Source organism: Aythya fuligula, chromosome 2, assembly GCF_009819795.1.
Source record: "Aythya fuligula isolate bAytFul2 chromosome 2, bAytFul2.pri, whole genome shotgun sequence".
NCBI lineage: Eukaryota > Metazoa > Chordata > Aves > Anseriformes > Anatidae > Aythya > Aythya fuligula.
In genome coordinates, this window is record NC_045560.1 from 14,042,392 (window position 1) to 14,064,980 (window position 22,589).

Below are 22,589 nucleotides of genomic sequence, written 5' to 3' on the forward strand. Positions count from 1 at the left end.
ACTTGAAAAGCTGTCTTACAGTGGTCAGAAAAATGTTTTGAGATGTCAGCTTTATGAAGTAACAGAATTATGTGAAATTGTGGCTGGGGCACTAACATAGATAAGAAAAACCTTGAACTTGGCTAACTTCTGAAGTAGTTATTCATTTCAAATAATCCCAGCTGTTTTTACTGCTCCAGAACTATTGTAAAATGTACATTTGAAAAGACTTCAAGTGGGGAAAAAAATCCAAGTAGAAAGTGGGTTTTGTATGTCAAGAGGTTTAAATCTTCTACCGGTGATCCTGGTCTCTAAATGAAGAAGTCCTCAGCATATTTATATCTAAGAGAGAAGATAATTATGAAACTGCCAAATTTTAAGTTCACTTATAGCTAGTCAAGAGTTTTCAAAGCTCATTACTACTAAGATACAACAAAAAAAAAAAAGAAGTCAAAAGAAATCCAAGGAAATTAATTGTTTTCTAATCGTTTTCTAATTAACTTTTGCCTTTTCAAGAGAATTATAGTGTAGATGAAACATATGAATTTATTTTTAACTATAAGATTGAAGATTATAAGATTGAAGTCAGAATTTTTGTCAGTTCTGTGGGAATATTGAAAAAGTTTAAGGAAAACTTCAGTGAAATATTCACTGTTCATTACCCTGTTATATCTCAGTGTGTTACTAGCAGACAACAAATACAACCTCTGCCAAAAAAAAAAAAAAAAAAAAAAAAAAAAAAAACACTTAAAATTTGCAACGTTATGTATCAAATCTAATAAGGGTGTCCTTCGCAGTGAACTGTTCCTGTACAGCCTGTACAGCCTCTAACATCCACCAATTGGTATAGGCTGCAACACCATGCAGTGGCTTATTTTACTCAACTTTGAATGAAAAAAAACAGCACTCTCTCAGACTCCCTGATACTGAGTCCAATAACAAACACTGACACCAATGAACCAGGAGCTTAAAAATGGATAGGAAATTATTTCTTACAGCTTGTGTTACTATTAGGTCCATCTGAGTTTATTAGTAAGATGGCAACACTGACACAAAAATAAAGTGATGTAATATGGGTCATGTTGAGGAAAAAGCCCTGGAGAAACTAAGAGAAAACAAGATGTAGGTTAAAGTTTGTATTTTGTTGCCATTTAAATCAACTTCTCTGAGTAAAAGGCTACTAAGACTCCAACTAGGACATCAGCATAAAGTAGAAGTAAGTTCAGAAGAAGTTCATGCTAGATCCCAACAGGAGAAGGGGGGAGAAATGTTTGAGTTTTTTTTTTTTTTTTATCTGTTTTTATTTTCCCCTTTCACCTCTTTGCACATTCCCCCCCCCTCTCACAACAGCGCTTTCTTTTTTACCTGAATAAGATAACTATTCAAAAGAAAGCCTCAAAGAAAACACGTTGGTTACCATTAATCATTTATCAGCGAGGACTGTCAGATTCAGGAGACTTTAGAGGAGAGAGACCCCAGAACCGGCTAGCACAAGAGGCAATGCCCAAGCAGACACCAGAGGCTTCAGCTTGGGGTGACCCTAAAAAGGGAACACTTTGGCCACTGCAGTACTGAGAGGAAGGACTGAAATTATTTCACAGCTGTATGAGACAAACTTACAAAAGCTTGATCTCATTTCACAATAAACATAAACAAAATCTTAGATTTTTAAAAATTTCACAAAATTAAATTGTTTTGACCACAGACTTACTCAGGTTGTACTTTTTATTTTCTCTTGCTTTTCTAGTATACTAACTAAAAAGCTTTTTGCAGTAGCCATTTTGCTTTTATAAGTCCTGAATAAAATCATAGAATCATTAAGGTTGGAAAAGACCTCTGAGAACATCTGTTCCAACCATCTCCCTACCACCACTATCATGCACTAAACCATGTCTCTAAGCATCACTTCCAACCTTTCCTTAAACAACCCCAGGAACAGTGATTCCACTGCCTCACTGGGCAACCCATTCCAGTGGCTAACCAGGCTTTCTAAGAAGAAATTTCTCCTGATTTTCAACCTGAACCTCCCCTGGTGCAACTTGAGGACATTCCCTCTAGTGCTATCACTAGTTACCTGTGAGAAGAAGCCAACACCCAGCTCCCCATACCTTTCTTTCAGGTAGTTGCAGAAAGCAACAAGGTCTCCCTTGAGCTTCCTCTTCTCCAGACTAAACAACCCCAGTTCCCTCAGTTGCTCTTCATAGGACTTGTGTTCCAGACCCTTCACCAACTTCATAGATTTTCTCTGGACATGCTTCAGGACCTCAGTGTCCTTCTTGTAGTGAGGGGCCCAAAACTGAACACAGTACTCGAGGTGCAGCCTCACTAGAGCAGAGGTGAATACAGAAGGATGATCAACTCCCTGGTCCTGCTGTCTATACTATTCCTGACACAAGTCTATCTTTCACAAAAACTTTAATTTCAACTCTTCTCATTGTCTTCCTAAATTTAAGACACAACTTTATCATGAGAAAGAGTAAAGAAAATATATCACAGCTCAGGCTACAGATCCGAACTCCACAGCAAATGCTTTTGATCACAGGACTAAAAGCATTTGTCACAGGTTAAGGAAGTAATTTAGGTCTTTATGGGACCCAACCATTAGAGAACCCTGCAGGAATAACCAGAAGGCAGGTGACCACCATTCCAATAGTTCATAACAATTTCAGAAAAGCAGATAAAACAAGAAGTCTCTTCCTTCGCAGGTCTCTACCAGAAAAAGACCAGATATTATCTTCAAGCAGGAGTAAAGATGGACAAATGCTGTGTAATATTGTTATGAGGAATACTGGATGTTGAAAACCATGTATGTGTCTGTTATCATTATCTACATAGGATCAAATTTTGCAACACCGATTTTTTGCAAGTTCTCTTCTCAGAGAGCCAAGAAAACTGGCTGAGTAAATTGCTGTTCGGTTAAACAAGATAAGGTCACAACCATCAAGCGTTAAATGACAGAAGTGGCAAGGATCCTCTCTGTATTTTGTTGGTCTTTCCTTGCCCTTCCTTGCAGTTTCTAACACCACTCTTTTCATTCTTGTATAAAAGAATCCATGAGAATAAAACACCACCTAAATCCATATTTCTACATGTTTATCTTGTCTAAGGAACAGATTTTAAGCAAACTTTCCATAAAAATAAGGTTGTAATACCATCAGTCTTTCTGAGGATGGACACTGTGGTTAGAAAGCGTTTTGGCTGAAGGCCAACCCTCTCCAGGTGGTGAGAGGCAGAATTGGTAAGTAAGCATAAACTCTGCAGTGTGATGAACAGGAATATGTGATATAAACATAAGCTCAGCCAGTTAAGTATGCAGAAATGTAGGTCTGCAGGATTGGTTCGCTTGGTGTCAGAATCCCGTTCTTTAAATTCTTTAAATGCCAATCCCCCAATCCCCCAAAAAAAAAAAAAAAAAAAAAAAAAAAAAAACACAGACTAATACAGAGCAGCAAAGTGTGACCTGTCTGCATAAGAATAAAAAAGTGTAGAACTTCATAATATAATGTGTAATCTCATAGCCATAGGGACAAGTCATTAAAAGCAGAGTTACCATGATTACCCAACAAGACATCCAAATATTTATTATCCCAGTAAGGTGAATCCAGTACCTTTTAACACACACAAAAAGAACCATCTTAAATTTTGCTTCCAATGACTGTCAGACATCCAACCTTTCTCCAGCATTACAAAGCACCAGTTATCAGCACAAAGGCAGGTTGTCCCCTCTACCTGTCATTCTAAACTTGCAATACTACCGTGGTTCCTTATAATTCTCCTCTATTACTACAAAGTAAGTGTAGACACAAGGTATTTAAGCAGCAAGGCCACAAAGGACATTAGTATCAAGGAATATATTCATACTGTGATTCTGACATGCAGGTCTTGGATACACGACCAAGTTATAACACATATTCTGTGATGACTGGTTATATATGTGTTCTTAAAACAGAAAATAATAATAATAATAATAAAGTTTTCTATCTGTACCAACATGTTATGCTAAACCAAATCACCTGTTATATGCTTAAAGTTTTGACTATGCAGAATGCTGCAGTACCCTCACTGATGTATTAGAGTTTGTTAAGCCACACTAACTTCATCATGAACCTTAAAACTTTGGGTCAGAGTCACATTGTATTCCTTAACAATATTTAATATCATATTCACAAAGGTCTCATTCTGACACATTTAATAACAGTAATCAGATTTTTTCCTGTGATTACTCCCCGGACTTCATTAATGCAATACATTGAACAAGATGCAATACATAGCAAAGGATAGCAGAATCTAACTCACCTTGTTAGATAAACTGACCAAGTACAGCATCATTATAAATCTGCTTGAAAGTTATCTTAAAAACAGAACTGGATTTACTGCAGTTTTGTGCTCATGAAGATGAGCCATTACTTTTTCTGCAATGCTTCTCACCAGAAGCTACTGAGTACTGCCAATGCATGCTGCTAGCTGATAATCATCAAGCAGCAGCCTGACCTCTTGTGCCTTATCCTTCCCTTAGCAAGCATCCTGTACCCCACACAAAGAAACACAGGAGCCCAAAGAACACAAATAACAAAACATCCTTATTGCCCATGGAAGAACAGATATCAGCCTCACACAGTGATCACCTACTTTGATCAGAGCTCCATACACTACTTACAAATGTCTAAAGCCAGTGTGTATTTCTGACCCCCCATATCTCTTCACAATTACTCAGCAGCACACAGTTTTATCCTGCAATGGTCAAGAGGACAACACATTTTTGCCCACTTTTCCCAGCTTGGGCTTGTTGCCTTTATTGATTATGATCAGCTGCAAAGCCTGTGAATTCTGGGTGCTCCAGGGGTTTTCTTGACAGCTAACTGAGCCTGAGGCAAACACAGATTCATGCAGCTCCAAACAATCCTACCTGGGTTTCCTTCTCCTCCCCCTTCCACCGTGCACTGCGTTTAATAGTAATTGTTTATGATAAGGAGATTGTAATTAGGAACATGTACTGGCGTTAAGTGTCCAGCATTTCATATGCCAAGCATGTGCCACCAGCACAGTCAAGATACCTCCAAAGATTCTTTTAAATTTTTATGATTTTCTTACAGCAGAGAAAGAAACCCTTCCTCCTATGCATGCATATATTTATGCAGCTTAACTCCATTTTCTTGTGACAGCTGATTCAAATACACCCCAAGTTACTAACACTGTACGAATGAAGTCCTTGGTTCTTTCCCAGTAAGTAGGAGACAAATGTCACAGAAACCAGTGCAGTGGGCTTTTAAAATGGCAGTCAAACAGAGAAATTTAGGGCTGAGCATACGCACAGACAGCTATCCAATGTCTCATTCCCAGCCTGGCTTTCCTCAGGGGATGAGAGACAGCGTGGTGAGACCACCTTTGTATTTGCTGTTCATGTTGCACAGATTATTAAAACATTTCAGAATATAAGAATAAGGTACGTAGATTATACAGCTCCAGCTCCCATGCAAGCACACACAGCTCTTGAGTAATCCACGTGCACCCAAAGAAGGAAACACTCCTGTGAGAAGGGGAGTTTGGAGTTTGTAGCAGGCAGCAGTGGGAAAGATAATTGGAGTCTTATGTTAACACTCTTTCTTTAAAAGGTGCTTATTCATTCAAGCAATCAACATGTTGACTCATTTCTGTTTGGCTAGAGGTAATAGCTGTATTCTCCCATGTGTTCAAGTTTCAACCAAATTAGATCACAAGGATTCTTCGCCCCTGGCTGACAGTGTTACACAGCTGTCAAGACAGCAGAAGGCTTTCTCCAGGTAAATGAGATCTGTATTGCTATGGCACAGTTCCTGCTAATCCTTTTATCTGATGTTGCCATCAGTGAGACCAACTAAGGAAGAAATACATGCCTTGCCCAAAATTATACTCTACTAATTGAGTTTCCTTGCAAAACAACAAGTTTCTAGGGGGAAAAATGAATAATAATAACAATAATTAAAAAAAAGAAAATGCAACTGACAGAATTAATGCCTCAGCCTTTTGGACCACACTGCAAATATACAGAACAATACCACATCAGTCACATATTTTTACAGGATTTACTGAAAGAAAAGCCAAGTACTGAGCTAGAGACACTTTTACAATTTTTACAGTTTAGATTGTTCTGAAAGATGGCTATTCAATTTCACAAAAAAAAAAAAAAAAAAAAAAAAAAAAAAAAGTGCAATCACCATTCAGAAAATGATGGGTTTCACAAATAATTATCAGAAAGTTTGTTGCATTCTTGAAGTTTTATTGTTCTGCCTAACTAAATGGAGCTCACTAAAGAAATGTGACTGAGAACCTCAAAGGCAGACTATGCATTACCCAGCTGTTAACTACTATGTCATATAGAGCAGAGTACTGCTAAATGTCTAGAAACGCAGAGAATCCGACAGGCATTGTGCTTAAGATCAAGAGGTTTGCAATATTTTTATTCTGCAGTATTAAGAGCCCAGAAGGTTTGGGAGCTGTACTGTGACTCTAGCTGCCTTCCCAAAACTCTGGGTCCTCTGTATCATAGTTAAGAGACATAGTTAGTATTGAAGGCTTTAACCTTTGAAGCATTTCTATTCCTTTACAAAATCTATAAAATGAGGTTGTGATTTTTTTTTCCTTCCTGCTTCTCAGCTATGTTTCTCTCAACTTCCAGAACATTAACAGAAATTGTTCCTCAGCTTGTCTCAGAAAAGAGCTATGGTTCCCTGCTTCTTCTGTGCACTAAGATAACAGTGCAGAGCAATTCAGCTCTTACAACAGATTGTTTCATCTGGTCAGTCAATACAGGTTCGCCTTTCTTAGGAAAAAAAATCAATCTTAGCTATTATGAGAAGCAATGTCTAAGGTATGATCAACAGCATTAAATAATAGAAGCAACCCTAATATTTAGGTTGCTTTTCAATTATGAAAGATTATGACCTTTCCCTGAGATAGCTTTGTAATAGAAGCCTTTGCTGCAGACCTTTGAAATTCAGCAGAGAAAGCCCTTGGGCTAAAGTACGTTCCCCTTTGTCTAATGAAATTCCATATGATTTTAGCTAGAATATCAACAGTTAAAAAAAAAAAAAAAAATTCTTTCTCTTGCATTCCCCAGAATATAAGAACAGCTGCAGTGAGTCAGACAAAAGGTCCATCTAGCTCAGTTTCCTGTCTTTCTGACAGTGGCCGGTAGCAGATGTTTAGGGAGAACGTATAAAATGCAGAGCATGCATACAGTGATATTCCCTTGTAAACCTAAACCTCCCACTTTCTGGCAGTCAGCAGTTTAGGGACTTCCTGAGCCTAATTTAAAGCCCACTATTCGGTGTATGTACTTAGTATATTTCCCATGTGCATTACTTTGCATTTGTCAATATGAATTTTATCTGCCTAGTCTTTCAGTATTTGGGGATCATTGTGCAGCTCTTTAGACTCCATTTATTTATTTTTTTGTCACTGAAACACTTTGTACTATTGTCAGTCTTTGTCAAGTCCCACTTCTTCCCTTTTTCTACATTACTTAGATGGCACGTTATGGAACAAATCCTGTAAGATTCAACCAGTAATCCCATGCCATTCTAAAAAACGACCATTTATGCTTAAACTTAATTTATATATATATATTCTTCATCCTTCATATCCTCTTGCTTAATAATATAGTTTTAGTCACTTTACACTAGATTAACAGCCTTCATGACCTGTTCTGTCAGGTTTCTTCCAGGTCCAAGTTTAAAAGGTCCTCTCTATTGTTTTAATTTATATTTTAATAATCTCTAAAACTAGGTTAAGGTGAATTCCTTCTGCTCTAGGATGTTCCTATTTGTCTAAACTGTTTTTGAAGATCTCCAGCTATGGAGAACCAAGCTTTCTTCCAGGAAGTCTATACAAGAACTATACATATTTTACAAAATAAATAAATAAATAAATAAAAATAAAAATAAAAAAGTCTCAATATCTAGCTTGAACCTTTACTGATAAACTTTTCTTCTTGCTTAGCCACCACAGACATGGCAAAAATATTACTTTTTTCCAGTTTGTCTTTTAATGACTGGAAGATTATCATCATATACTCAGCCTCAGTGTGTTCCTCATAAGACTGATAGTCCAATATTTTCCTGTAGGCAAAGCCTTTCTCCCTGGCACGTGACCAGATAAGTGCTCTTATCTGGACCAACAGGGAACAGGAACCCAGAGCTCACACATGTCTCCCTCCACCTGAAGATTTGCCTAAGTAGAGTAAAGCAGTCATTAGGTTCTGTCCTGTGAACTTCTATGATCTATCTCACTTCCTCAGTTGCCACTGGGGATTAATTTAGGAGCAAAAAGCTCTGATGGGGATTTACAAGCTTTTTAATGTCATTCTGAAATAAGCACACTGGGATTTTTAACTGAACTACAAATTACACACAACTTTTTCAAATTCTGCCTAATTAGGGGATCAAAAAACAGGGGTGTCTGTTCTCTAAACTACAAATAATGTTCATAAAATTGCAGCTGCTATTTATACCCTTTTCACATTACAAAATGACTCCAGCCATTTGATTCAAAAATACCTACACAACTGTTTTGTGTTCAAAAGCAGCTGGAGAGTGAAAGCATCTTTGGTTTGAGCATGGCTGGTCTGTGTAATTCCACTGCCTGATCAGTCTGTTAAGTATGATAAATCCTCTCTTTTTCCCTGATACAGCCTCTGGACACTCATAATACACCATCTGCCAAACAAAAGGACTCCCTTTGGCATCTCTTACAGGGGACACAAAACTTGAGTGTAATAAGGGGATTTTTCTATTCAGAATACTGAGCAGAGATGCTACCTACAGTCCTTGTTGGCTCTTTCTTTTGTAGACCACAAAACACAGACAGTATTACTACCGGTGAGCTGATGTTTAATCTTCTCTTTCATGTGTTAGCTTTTCAAAACTGAATCATACACATGGATGACCCTGCAGCCAGCATAGGAAAAGACATTATTTGGAACCATGTTGAATTATTTTTCTATCGTTTAATATTTTTAGTTTAACATATATTCTTGTATTGGAAAGCATGTTTGTGTGCAGAAATTGTCTAGGCAAGGCTGGATGTTTCAGAAAGTCACCAGAAATATAAAGCAACTGAAACTCTTGATTTAAGGAACTCATGATCTTGGCAAGAATAAATGAAGCTTTCTGGAAAAATAGGGGCAGTTGCTTTAAACTTACACCTTCTCTTTCACACAAAGCTGCTTGTGCCATACCTCACATCTACAACAAGCTACATTAGCCTGAGTTTTGTACTAAAATAAGTAACTATTGAATTTATAAAATCTAAGTGTTCCAAGTAGGAATCAAGGCCTTATTTGCCAAAGTGTTAGCAAGGCAGATAATCCAGTACCTCCACTCTTTCAGCCAGCAGGTATGCTGAAATCTCTGCCAGTCCTTGCAGCATGAAGGTTTGCAACTAAAGCCTGGATTTTACTCAGCTAATACCTCTGACCAAGATCCTCAGTCTTGGATCATACCTATCAAAGCCAGACAGTACATATACCTAGTTATGAACCTTTACACTTGGTAGCTAGGTGTAAGCTAATATACTATAACGTATAGTAGTACAGCCTCAAGGGAGGCTGTAGCGAGGTGGGGGTTGGCCTGTTCTCCCACGTGCCTGGTGACAGGACGAGGGGGAATGGGTTTAAGTTGAGCCAGGGGAGTTTTAGGCTAGATGTTAGGAAGAACTTCTTCACTGAAAGGGTTGTGAGGCATTGGAACAGGCTGCCCAGGGAAGTGGTGGAGTCACCATCCTTGGAAGTCTTCAAAAAACGTTTAGATGTAGAGCTTAGGGATATGGTTTAGTGGAGGGCTGTTAGCGTTAGGTTGGAGGTTGGACTCGATGACCTTGAGGTCTCTTCCAACCTAGAAAATTCTGTGATTCTGTAATTCTGTAATTCTGTATTATTATTATAATTAGCTAGGAAATATTATTTCTGCAACTGCTGGTTTCCAGAGTAAAGATCTCACTGGCAAAACAAGGCAATGTTTAGCTGTACAGTTCATTGGTTAATGATTCTTTATGCTTAGAAGCCTGGTTGAAAAAGTTGGGCAATAGGTTGCCCCATATTAAAAATAAATTAATTAATTAATTAAAAAAATCACAGAATATGTCTTCAAGAAATTCAACCAAATCTTCAAAATCCAAGCTGAATTAAGGTCTGTCCAAACTGTTTCTTATTAGATAATGCAAAATGAAGGAGTTGATAAATAAATTTTGACTAGAGGGTTGAGAATACGGTTCTTGGTGTTTCACTTTATCATCTTCACTTGACTGTGGAAAGTATCTGAATCATGAACTCTACATCCATGATCTCTGAGACAACCACACAGCACAACTTTCCAGTCTAAAACCAGATATGTGGAGAAGAAAAAATGATGGGACAGCAAAAACCACTTAATTTCTTAACTTGGTTTGAGATTGCTAAAGAAAGATCAGATTTTTTACACAAAATTTAAAACATTTTTTTCTCAAAGTATTAATTTATTAAAATATTTTTTTTAGGTTAGTTGCTGATGTTCCTAAACTTGTGTCAGCAGTATAGACTGGCATGAGCATAAAGTGTAAAACCAGCAGTCAGAAATCATCAGCTCTTGTACTCGTGGGGGACTTCAACTTCCCTGACATATCCTGGAAGCACAACACAGCCCTGAGAAAGCAGTCTAGGAGGTTTCTGGAGAGCGTGGAAGATAGCTTCCTGATGCAGCTGGTTAGTGAACCTACTAGGGGTGGTGCCCCGCTAGACCTTCTCTTCACAAACAGAGAAGGACTGGTGGAGGATGTGATTGTCGGGAGCTGTCTTGGGCAGAGTGACCACGCAATGGTGGAGTTCACTATTCTTGGTGAGGCCAGGAAGGGGACCAGTAAAACCGCTGTATTGGACTTTCGGAGGGCTGACTTTGAGCTGCTCAGGACACTAGTTGGTGGAGTCCCTTGGGAGGCGGTTCTGAAGGGCAGAGGGGTCCAGGAAGGCTGGGCGCTCTTCAAGAGGGAAATCTTAATGGTGCAGGAACGGTCTGTCCCCACGTGCCCAAAGACGAGCTGGCGGGGAAGAAGACCAGCCTGGCTCAACAGAGAATTGTGGCTTGATCTTAGAAGAAAAAAGAGGGTTTATAATCTTTGGAAAAGTGGGCAGGCCACTAGGGAGGACTTTAAGGATGTAGCGAGGCTGTGCAGGGACAAAATTAGGAAGGCCAAAGCTCATCTGGAGCTCAATCTGGCTACTGCCGTTAAAGATAACAAAAAACGTTTCTATAAATACATCAACACAAAAAGGAGGACTAAGGAGAATCTTCATCCTTTACTGGATGCGGGGGGAAACTTAGTTACAAGAGATGAGGAAAAGGCTGAGGTGCTCAATGCCTTCTTTGCCTCAGTCTTTAGCGGCAATACCGGTTGTTCTCTGGATACTCAGTACCCTGAGCTGGTGGAAGGGGATGGGGAGCAGAATGTGGCCCTCACTATCCATGAAGAACTGGTTGGTGACCTGCTACGGCACTTGGATGTGCACAAGTCGATGGGGCCGGATGGGATCCACCCGAGGGTACTGAGAGAACTGGCAGAGGAGCTGGCCAAGCCGCTTTCCATCATTTATCAGCAGTCCTGGCGATCGGGGGAGGTCCCAGTTGACTGGCGGCTAGCAAATGTGACGCCCATCTACAAGAAGGACTGGAGGGCAGACCCGGGAAACTACAGGCCTGTCAGTTTGACCTCAGTGCCAGGGAAGCTCATGGAGCAGATCCTCCTGAGAGTCATCACGCAGCACTTGCAGGGCAAGCAGGCGATCAGGCCCAGTCAGCATGGGTTTATGAAAGGCAGGTCCTGCTTGACAAACCTGATCTCCTTCTATGACAAAGTGACGCGCTGGGTGGACGAGGGAAAGGCTGTGGATGTGGTCTACCTTGACTTCAGCAAGGCTTTTGACACCGTCTCCCACAGCATTCTCCTCAAGAAACTGGCTGCTCTTGGCTTGGACTGGTGCACGCTTTGTTGGGTTAGAAACTGGCTGGATAGCCGGGCCCAAAGAGTCGTGGTGAATGGAGCCAAGTCCAGTTGGAGGCCTGTCACTAGTGGCGTCCCCCAGCGCTCGGTGCTGGGGCCGGTCCTCTTCAATATCTTCATCGATGATCTGGACAAGGGCATTGAGTGCTCCCTAAGTTTGCAGATGACACCAAGTTAGGTGCATGTGTCGATCTGCTTGAGGGTAGGAAAGCTCTACAGGAGGATCTGGATAGGCTGCACCGATGGGCTGAGGTCAACTGCATGAAGTTCAACAAGGCCAAGAGCCGGGTCCTGCACCTGGGGCGCAATAACCCCAAGCAGATCTACAGGCTGGGAGAGGAATGGTTGGAGAGCTGCCAGGCAGAGAAGGACCTGGGAGTGATGGTGGATAGTCGGCTGAATATGAGCCAGCAGTGTGCTCAGGTGGCCAAGAAGGCCAACGGCATCCTGGCTTGTATCAGAAACAGTGTGACCAGCAGGGCTAGGGAGGTGATCGTCCCCCTGTACTCAGCTCTGGTGAGGCCGCACCTCGAGTAGTGTGTTCAGTTTTGGGCCCCTCACTACAAGAAGGACATCGAGGTGCTTGAGCGGGTGCAGAGAAGGGCAACGAAGCTGGTGAGGGGCCTGGAGAACAAGTCCTACGAGGAGCGGCTGAGGGAGCTGGGCTTGTTCAGCCTGGAGAAGAGGAGGCTCAGGGACGACCTTATCGCTCTCTATAGGTACCTCAAGGGAGGCTGCAGCGAGGTGGGGGTTGGTCTGTTCTCCCACGTGCCTGGTGACAGGACGAGGGGGAATGGGCTTAAGTTGAGCCAGGGGAGTTTTAGGTTAGATGTTAGGAAGAACTTCTTCACTGAAAGGGTTGTGAGGCATTGGAACAGGCTGCCCAGGGAAGTGGTGGAGTCACCATCCCTGGAAGTCTTCAAAAGACGTTTAGATGTAGAGCTTAGGGATATGGTTAATTGGGACTGCTAGCGTTAGGTCAGAGGTTGGACTCGATGATCTTGAGGTCTCTTCCAACCTAGAAATTCTATGTGAAATTCTGTGTGAAATGTTGTTATTCCAAATGATGATCTGCTCTGAAATTGCCATGTTTATAAGTTGTAACTTTCAAAATGCTGTTATGTTGGAGGTTTTAACAAAAGTTTTGTAGACATGTAGACAAAAGTTCACTTTTCACCATGTTTAACTTCTTGAGAAGAGGATTCAATAACAAAAATCAGTGAGCTGTACATAAGCAGTCAGTCTGTGCAATATATCCCACACACTACAGCCATGTTACATATACTGAAGATACATGTATGTACATGTTACATGTACTGAACGCATGCCACATGCACAGTCCATGTGCAAAATCTCACCAATACTGCATTGACACATATCATCCTGCTCCAGGTTCCATCACTGTGTGACACAGCTGCAGCTCTGCTCCCTTCCAGCCCCACCAATGCTGACCACACTGCCTTAGCCTCTGCTGGGTAGAAGCTAGCTGAAACATAAATACTAGTTTAGTGTAACAAATTTTTAGAGTAATTTTATCAGACTTTACATTTCATATCTCTTTGATACTAAATGCACATTAATTGGATTATCTAATAGCCCAAACAGGTGGCACTGCACAACTGCAGAGCTCCTTAAAATCACTTTGGAGCTCCAATATTAGAAATATGCTACTCAACTCTACTTTTCCTTGCAGTAAATTCATAACCATAATACATGTTAATGTGTATTTGATACATTGACTTCCTTTAACCTTAACCATTTAAAAAGAACTAATAGAGAATATTATTTTTTTTAGAACATAAGAGAAAAGAAAAAAGCTTAAGCATTCATACATTCCATCCCCATTTTCCATGGAACATTTCCAATCATCATTTTCATTCCTTCTTTAATGTTGGCAAGGAGAAATTAATTGCATTAATTCTTTAACTCTTCAACTAAGGAATCTAACTTTGATTTTTAAGATATGGCAGTTTCCTAATTAATTTCATTTGAGAACTTTCTTCCCTGAAAAAGGACTTCAGGCAAGGTTATATGTAACTACATATTTTGCCTTTGTTTAGAATCCTTGCGGCACATTTTTTTTTAGCACTTTTAAAGTAATTAATGAAGTCAAAAACTCTCTCATGACATCACATTCCAGCCATGCTAAATCCTCCTGCTTTAATATCGACTCTCTGAGCCTGGAGTAAATATGTGGAATTTAGCTTAGCTCAGTAAAATAAATTAGTGCAAGAAAAATCAGGTCCATCATGTGCTTTATTCTGTAGGCTTACACACTTTCATGAAACTTCATGCCAGTGGTGTACCTCTCCCAAGATAAATATAACAATATTTTATAAAACTGCAAAAAGGTTAAAATAAAGCGAGGCAGGAAAACCTGGCTTTTTGCCAATTTCAAATAGCACTGAAATATGTTATTCTTATCCACTGCAGGTTTACAAATTTTGCTGTGAGCAAAACACATTTTGCTGCATCCTTCCCTAAGTAATTTTCCCAGGGTAGAGTATGGTTCTTCCTTGAAGAATTTCCTTTGTGAAAAAAAAAAAAAATAATGGTAGAGCTTTTTTTTTTTTTTTAAGCTTATTTTCTTCTTCTTCTTCTCATTAAAGACAGTTTTGTGGAGTACATTACAATGAAATACCCGCTCCTAAGCACCTAATTATTCCAGCATCTATAGAAATCAGAGACAGGCAGTGGCAAAGTAACAGTTCTAAATTCTTCCCTAAAGGTTCCTTCTCTCCACACTTCTCCAGCCTGCTGAAGCACATGCTAGCTCAGTTGCTTAGAGACATACACCTGAGGATGCCAGAAAATTCTGCTTTTTGAACTGGAAGTCAGGGAACAAATCTTCATTTTGGTGAAATACAAAAATCCTCAAACCATCTTTCCCAAGGACTTTTAGTATCACATTGCCCAAACAATTATATTATTCTTTAACAACAGTAAGACTAGCTCTCAAAACTGTTAATTCATTGCAACTGGGGCACTCCCTGAAGCAGATGACTGCCACTTGTTATACAAAATAAGGAGCAGATCCCTTTTCCATTCCTATGTGAACAACATGAGAAAAGTCCCTCCTTCGTGCTACTGAGGTATATTTATACCACAGGTCATGTAGTTATCTTAAAGCTAGTTAGTTCATTTGGCCAAGTAGCCCAGAGCTCAGCATGGACAACAAAAGTCTATGAAATAGAAGCCCTAAGAAATAAAGTAAATATTCGATAAGTAGCCCAAATACAGCTTGCAACTGCTATGACCAAAGTGCTACTGGGCCCTGGGCTAGTTTGCTTAAAGCTGCTAAAGAATGTCTTAATTTATGAGCTATGTCCTCAGCATTCTTTAAAAGCTCTTTTCCTTTCTGCTTCGCCCTGACTAAATGCAGAATTACCAAGGCACTGCTGTTAACTTATTTTATGTGTGAAGTTGGCAAAATCCCATATGTCCAGTAGTTAATTTCTTCCTCTATAACCCTTTCATTCCATGCCAGTGAGGATGTCTTTTGTTCCCTGACCTGATATGCCGAAAGGTTTGCTTTCTTTGTTTTTTGCTTTTTTACATTATACAAAATTAAAAGGAGTTAGATCTTGTCATTGTAAGTTAAACAGCTCACCAACATTTTGCTGCTAATAAAGCACTTTCCAGCTGCATTTAAAAATAATAATATGCTGCATTTAATAATAATAATAATAATAATAATAATAATAATAATAATAATAATAATAATAATAATAATAATTAATAATTAATAATAATAGACTTCCCAAGTCACTAAAAAATAGCACATTAATATATTTCATCAGATGAATAAACATAAGAGAAGTTTGAAAGAAAACTTGAGGCCAGGGGCTCCAAGGCTAACATTAACTCCCAGCTGTCAGAAAACTACTCAGTGCTAGTACAGGAGGATGGAACAGCTAAAAGAGGGCTGAAAGCTGAACTATGATTTCTGCTTGGGCCATTGAAGTTCTAAGGACTATTTGCACCTAATTCTACCCCAACACAAAATTTCCCTGACCCCAGCCCAATGCAGTGAATGTGCCCACGCATTCAAAAATATGATGGTTCTCTAATTTAAATTTAACCTGAGTCCACCAGAACTGTAGGCAGGCACGTATACATCCATGGGACTGGCAAGGTTCTGAGGTAGAAGAATCACAGAATCACAGAATCACAGAATTTCTAGGTTGGAAGAGACCTCAAGATCATCGAGTCCAACCTCTGACCTAACGCTAGCAGTCCCAATTAACCATATCCCTAAGCTCTACATCTAAACGTCTTTTGAAGACTTCCAGGGATGGTGACTCCACCACTTCCCTGGGCAGCCTGTTCCAATGCCTCACAACCCTTTCAGTGAAGAAGTTCTTCCTAACATCTAACCTAAAACTCCCCTGGCTCAACTTAAGCCCATTCCCCCTCGTCCTGTCACCAGGCACGTGGGAGAACAGACCAACCCCCACCTCGCTGCAGCCTCCCTTGAGGTACCTATAGAGAGCGATAAGGTCGTCCCTGAGCCTCCTCTTCTCCAGGCTGAACAAGCCCAGCTCCCTCAGCCGCTCCTCGTAGGACTTGTTCTCCAGAAGCCATCAACTCAACTCTGTACTGTCAGAGGGAGATATCTAACACATGCTATTCAGTGGGTTACACATTCCCCATTGTCTTCTGTCTAATTCCACAATTAGCCGGGAGGCCAACAACACATATCCAGTAGTATCAGAGCTAAAGTTTATAACTCATGATTCACCAGGATATTTTTCTTCTTTTAAATGATGGAAAAACAGACAGCATTGCTGAGAATTTCAGCGTTGAATATACTTTGGCAAAAAGCATGCACACTCTAGTCTGTGAACTTTTCCCTGCTGAACAAATCATGCCTTCCAACTACAACAGAGACGAAAATGTGCTATGCAATATATATAATGTGTGAGTAAAATATATAATATTTTTCACATGAAATATGTGAAAATGTATAAGATGTATGCACAGTCAAATGCAGAATCTAACCTCAAATGCAGCATTTAGGTTGCTCAATCAACCCCTCAAATCAGGAAATTCCAAGAGGTAATGGGCCATGGTCCTCTCTTCTGTATCTCCATTGAAGCTGCTTTGCATTCCCAGAACTCACTGAAATAAAACATATAAAGCATTTCTATTCAGTTTGATTTATTGATATTTGTATAACTTAATTCATGCTTGAGACTAGTAGGAGATTCTATAGGGACATGTTAACATCATGATGAAACTGAGCTAATTTCTTCTTGGGTATAGAATCTTTGCATGAAAAACCTGAAATCAAGACAAAGTGTTCCTAAGACCAGTGAAGAGCTAAGAGCTCAGCAGTTAGGCTAATTTCCTCTCTCTCCTACAGATTTCTGTGCAGCCTTTGGCAAGACACCTGAACCTTCATGTAATATTCAAATATTAGCACATTTCATATAGAACAACACCATTTCAGCTTGAGCTATTTTAATTCCTTCTGTGAGGACAATGGAACAAGCCAAGCCTGAATCTGGCATCAGTCACATTTTTTATTTATTTGAATACTTATTTTTAACTCACATCAACAGCAGCATACTTTTCTCACACTGTCATAACAGAAGTAGCCCCTCTAATATGTTATAAAAATTCAAAATAGACTCACTAGTCATGGAAAAAGTCAATCTGAAAGAGCTTTTAGAGGGGTTAGAACAGCAATTTCAACTCATGAAGGAAATTTGGACGTTTATCCCGTTGACTGTGTTCAAGGTGTCACCTAACACTTCTGTTATGTTAGCTGTGACTGCTACATTACATGTTCAGCCAATCAGGAAGAAATACAGTTAAGTTTTGTTAAAAATATTTAAAGAAAATAAAAATAAATAAAAAAATAAAAATAAATAAATAAAAAGATATTGGTCTTCATTTCTACTGTGTTTTTTTTTTTCAGGAAACAAGACATGTAAGAAACATTTTCTGTTGCATTTTAGTTCCTGCTTTTCTTTTCTCCTACCATTGAAAGAGGTAGGTGTGGAATGCTTAATATTTTTAGATTTTATTAATTTAAATTATATTTAATAGTAATAATATATAAAATAGTATGTTATTTAAAAAAGCTTATCAACTCTAGTTAAGCAAGCTGCAGTCTGAACTCCTGCAAAATACTTCCCTAAAATTGCAAATGCTTCAGTGTTTACTTACAGAAGTTAAGCTGTAGCATATTTAGAAAAAAAAAATAATAAAGGAAGGAAGGAAGGAAGGAAGGAAGGAAGGAAGGAAGGAAGGAAGGAAGGAAGGAAGGAAGGAAGGAAGGAAGGAAGGAAGGAAGGAAGGAAGGAAGGAAGGAAGGAAAAGTTATAGGCACAACAGAATAACTCCAGACTAGTTTATATTACAAATAAAATTTTCCTATTATTTTTATTATTTTAATGTACCTTCTGGACTAAATATTCCATATGCTTTCATATATTTATCTCATATATATATGGATTTTAGTGTAGACCATCACTTCTCTAAAATACATAATATACTTTTCATATTTAGAGAAGCATAATTCCTTTGACATGTACTCACAGCTGTATTGAATTGTATTGTAACATTATGAAATCAGTATTCTTACAATGTAAGTGGCTTTTAAAAATATACCATAGAACTTCTTTCTGAAATATGGCAAAACATTTTTATCCTAATGTTATCCGGGATCTAACTGGGATAGCCAAAATATGTGTATGATATCCCTTTTTGATATGTATATATGACAGAACTAGTTATAGATGCTCTGCTTTCCTTTTCATAAGCATTTCTATACTAGTGTAAACACAGAATTAAAAATGCTATAAAATAAATGGGAGAAAATCCACTGATATTTCTCATCCTTAAGGTCTGAATTTTTAAAGATGTCAGATTTCACATTCTGTTTGTGTTCTGAGAGATTTTCTTGTCTCTGTAATTGTCAATACCTTGATAAATAAGTATGAAGAGCATTTGCAAGGCTGTCACATAAAAAAATAGCTGGTTAAACTCTCTTATGTATGAAAATAACTGGTGGAAAACACTGTCCAACATTATATCAATGTAATAAGACTGATTTCACTGGAGATTTTATGTATGCTCTGTTACTGAGGAAAATATCAGGAGTGAAGATTCTTTTGTTTTGCAGATCCAAGTTGCCCCAAGAACATGATACAAATCCAAAGAATGCTCCTGAGTGTTTCATTTTACATAGGAATCTAATTTAGCTGATGGGTGTGAAAAAGAACATGTAGCCAGATGGCTCCAAAATGACAATACAAGTGGATGGAAAAGAGTACATGTACTCAAAGTAAGGCCAGTGTTCACATGTGCTCAAAATTAAAAACTATACTCAAGGTAAACAACTGCATACCATCATATAATGTGGCCAAAAGTACTTGAGAAGTGTTTGTCCCTCTGCAATCAGCAATGGTGAGACCACTTCTTGAGCACTACCTTCAGTTTTGGTCCCCTCACTACAAGAAGGACAATGAGTTGTTTGAGCATGTGTTGAGAAGAGCAATGAAGCTGGTGAAGGGACTAGAAAACAAGACATATAAAGGCTGGCTGTGGGAATTCAGGTTGTTTAGTCTAGAGAAGAGGAGGCTGAGGGGAGAACTCACCACTCTCAACTACCTGAAAGGAAGTTGCAATAAAGTGGGTGTTGGTCCCTTTTCTTAGGTGACAAGTGATAGGAAGCAAGGCAATGGCCTCAGTTTGTGCCAGGGAAGGTTTAGATTGTTTTTCAGGAAGAATTGCTTTATTGAAAGGGTGCAGAGGCATTTGAACATGCTGCCCAGAGAGGTGGTAAAGTCATCATTTCTGGAGGTATTTAAGATGTGGGGATGTTGCACATTGTTTAGCAGTGGACTTGTAGTGTTAGGTGGATGGTTGGACTTGATGATCTTTTAGATCTTTTCTAACCTAAATGATTCTATGATTCTATGTCTAATTAAATTAATTTGGTAAGAGTTATGAACAAGCCCTTGCTTGTCCATAAAAATAAATAAATAAATAAATAAATAAAACTAATAAAAAAATTATTGTTAATTATAAAGTTTTAAAATCATCTGATATATGACAAGTTATCTCATATATCAAGTTTGAGAACCACCTGATATGTAAAAGCAACTTTAACATGACCTTATGTTTTGTATTTCTTGCTAGGATCATGTGGTAATTTAATGGTTCATTAAAGATGTCCCCTGACTGCCACACTCAAGAGGTCCCTCCATTAACAGAACTTGTCTGCTGCTTCTTTTGCCAAGAGTGACCACTAGGATGGAGAAAGTCCTCCTGTTTCACAAGCACACAACTGTCCACTGTTACCTCCTATGTGACTTGCAATGGTCTGAGAGAAGATTGTTTTCTAGCCAAGTAGGAAAAGACAAAGTAATCCACAGTGTTAGGAACAGGGGGCAGAAAATGGAATTTCCTTGTTCACAAGGAATTGACCTCCTGAATGGTTGAGAGAGGTAAATAGCTACTGCACACAGGTCTCAGTGCAATGTAGGGATGTAGAATCTCTGAAATTCCTTTAAAGCATTGGTATATAATCACTTATACTACATGTAAATCACAAATGAGGAAGCTCCAAATTGCCTGGAAATATGGAGAAGTGATAGGTGTCAGGCCATTCTTGACAGATTCAGACATATCAATGCCAGAGAAAATGTCTTCTCAGCTAAAACTACAGTCAAAGCAGAAAGGAGTATGCATAGTTACCACAATGACAGCTGACTTATTTAGTTCCCCAAATTGTCTTCATTTGAATTAAAAATGCTTTCTAAGAAATAAAAAGACCTAACATTTTTCTGCACTTTTAATTTTTAAAAATAACAGCATTCAAATATTATGACATTCTTCTAGACTGGCTTTTCATTTTCTCTCTTTTTTTTTTTTTTGTTTTGTTTCTTTAACTATGAGATACACATCTTTTACTATAATACACCGTCTGTCAGAAACAAACATGTTAATTGGGTACACATTTCTGGTTTGTGCGACATGTCTAGTCAGCTCCCAAAGAAAATGAATGCAGTTTCACGGACCACAGGTTTGAGTAAAAATATGAAAGCTGTAGTGGAGAGTATATACAAAGGCTATCTTCGGCCTCAGGGGCTAACCTCCTTCTGCAATATTGTCTGGCTACTTCCTTGCTACAGAGCACAGGGACAGCTTAGGAAGAAAAAGCCCCAGGGCTAAATTAGCTGTTGTGAACACCCCACTTCTAAACACGCAGGATTTTTCATTATGAAATTAAAGTTCAGGTAGTTTTTAAATTCATCATGTGCTCGTAGACTGATGTCTTGATGTTGCCTCCAAACCCTTCTGCAGCTAGAGTTCTTCTCACTAAGCTCATTGCAAGTAGCTACAATACCCATATGTATCACTCTATTCTACCTGACTTGAAATGTCAGCAACACACAACCTTCCTGAAGTCTGCAGAATTAGCAAATACTGCAAACCTAGAGCTAATCATAGAAAACATAACACTTAATGTACAGAGCCAATGAATGTTCTAAGAGATCACTCCGAAGCTGCACAAGATGGACAGACAAACTAGCTTCTTTTTACAGTGCTAGAAATGTTTCAATAGTCACATTTTGCATGCACATGCAAGTACTCTATAGTCAAGCAATCTACACTCTGAAGTACAAATCTGAAATAAAGCAGCTTTTAATGGAAAATACATATGTTTCCAACAGTATTTTTCCATTGAAATGTTCTTGCAGGCTAATCAGAGCCATCATTTAGAACAAATTCATGCTCCTCCTGGATCTCAGTTCATGAACTCTGCATAGAAAGGTCTGTGGGTTCCATAAAAAGCATCAGTCCAGAAATTGTTCCACAAAGCTGACCTTCTGTCTGGCTTCCAGTGAAATTAATGGAATTTTATTACTATGGGCATCTTAAAATGGGGGCATGTGATAAAGTCTGAAAGAAAAGATCAATATTTAGGTTAGCAGATAACTCTCCAGAGTGCCCAACCTTTTTACAATTGCCATCCATCTCCTGCAAAAGGAGTTTCACATCCAGAGAAGAACAATAAATCTTACGAATGTAACAAAAGCAAAGGGGATGAACTTACTCTAAAAGCCATCCAAAGCAATACACAAAATGCATTCTAGAGAGACAACAGGAATATCTATATGGACATAATCCACAATATACTGTGCCAGAAATCTGATAACTAAGGACAAGAAGAAAAGACACATGCAAGAGTTCAGACCACATTTATGAAGAAAAGTTCTAAAAAGTGAAAGCACAAGCTCTTTTTCCAAGTCCCAATTCCTTTAATTTTGTCACAGGAGACAGTATTATCTGCAACAAAATGACTAAAAGTGGTCTCATGTCATTCAACATCATCTAGATCGTCCCCTAATAGAGAATGACTTCAGCCCACATTTTATTCTCATACCTAGGTAAGCCACACTTTCAATTTGCTCTAGTACCTGAATAGAATCTGGAAGAGGAAAAATCTATTTTTAGGCCTACTTTTTGAAAGTTCATGTTAGTAGAAGTATATCACTATGACTTCTAAAGTCTCTGGGGAAAAAAAAAAAAAATAAAATAAAATAAAAAAGACTAAGATAATTAAAAACAAAATAAAATCCCCAGAA

The 22,589-nt window shown here is 38.7% G+C and overlaps 1 long non-coding RNA gene across 1 annotated transcript in view; it reads right to left on the reverse strand.

The window, feature by feature from the left end:
• The window catches only part of LOC116486499, a 47,048-nt gene that overhangs the window by 21,453 nt on the left and 3,006 nt on the right, over window positions 1–22,589 (reverse strand). The window contains exon 2 of the long non-coding RNA XR_004252959.1: window positions 16,987–17,106. This is a non-coding gene — a long non-coding RNA (uncharacterized LOC116486499). The remainder of the gene's footprint in view (window positions 1–16,986; window positions 17,107–22,589) is intronic.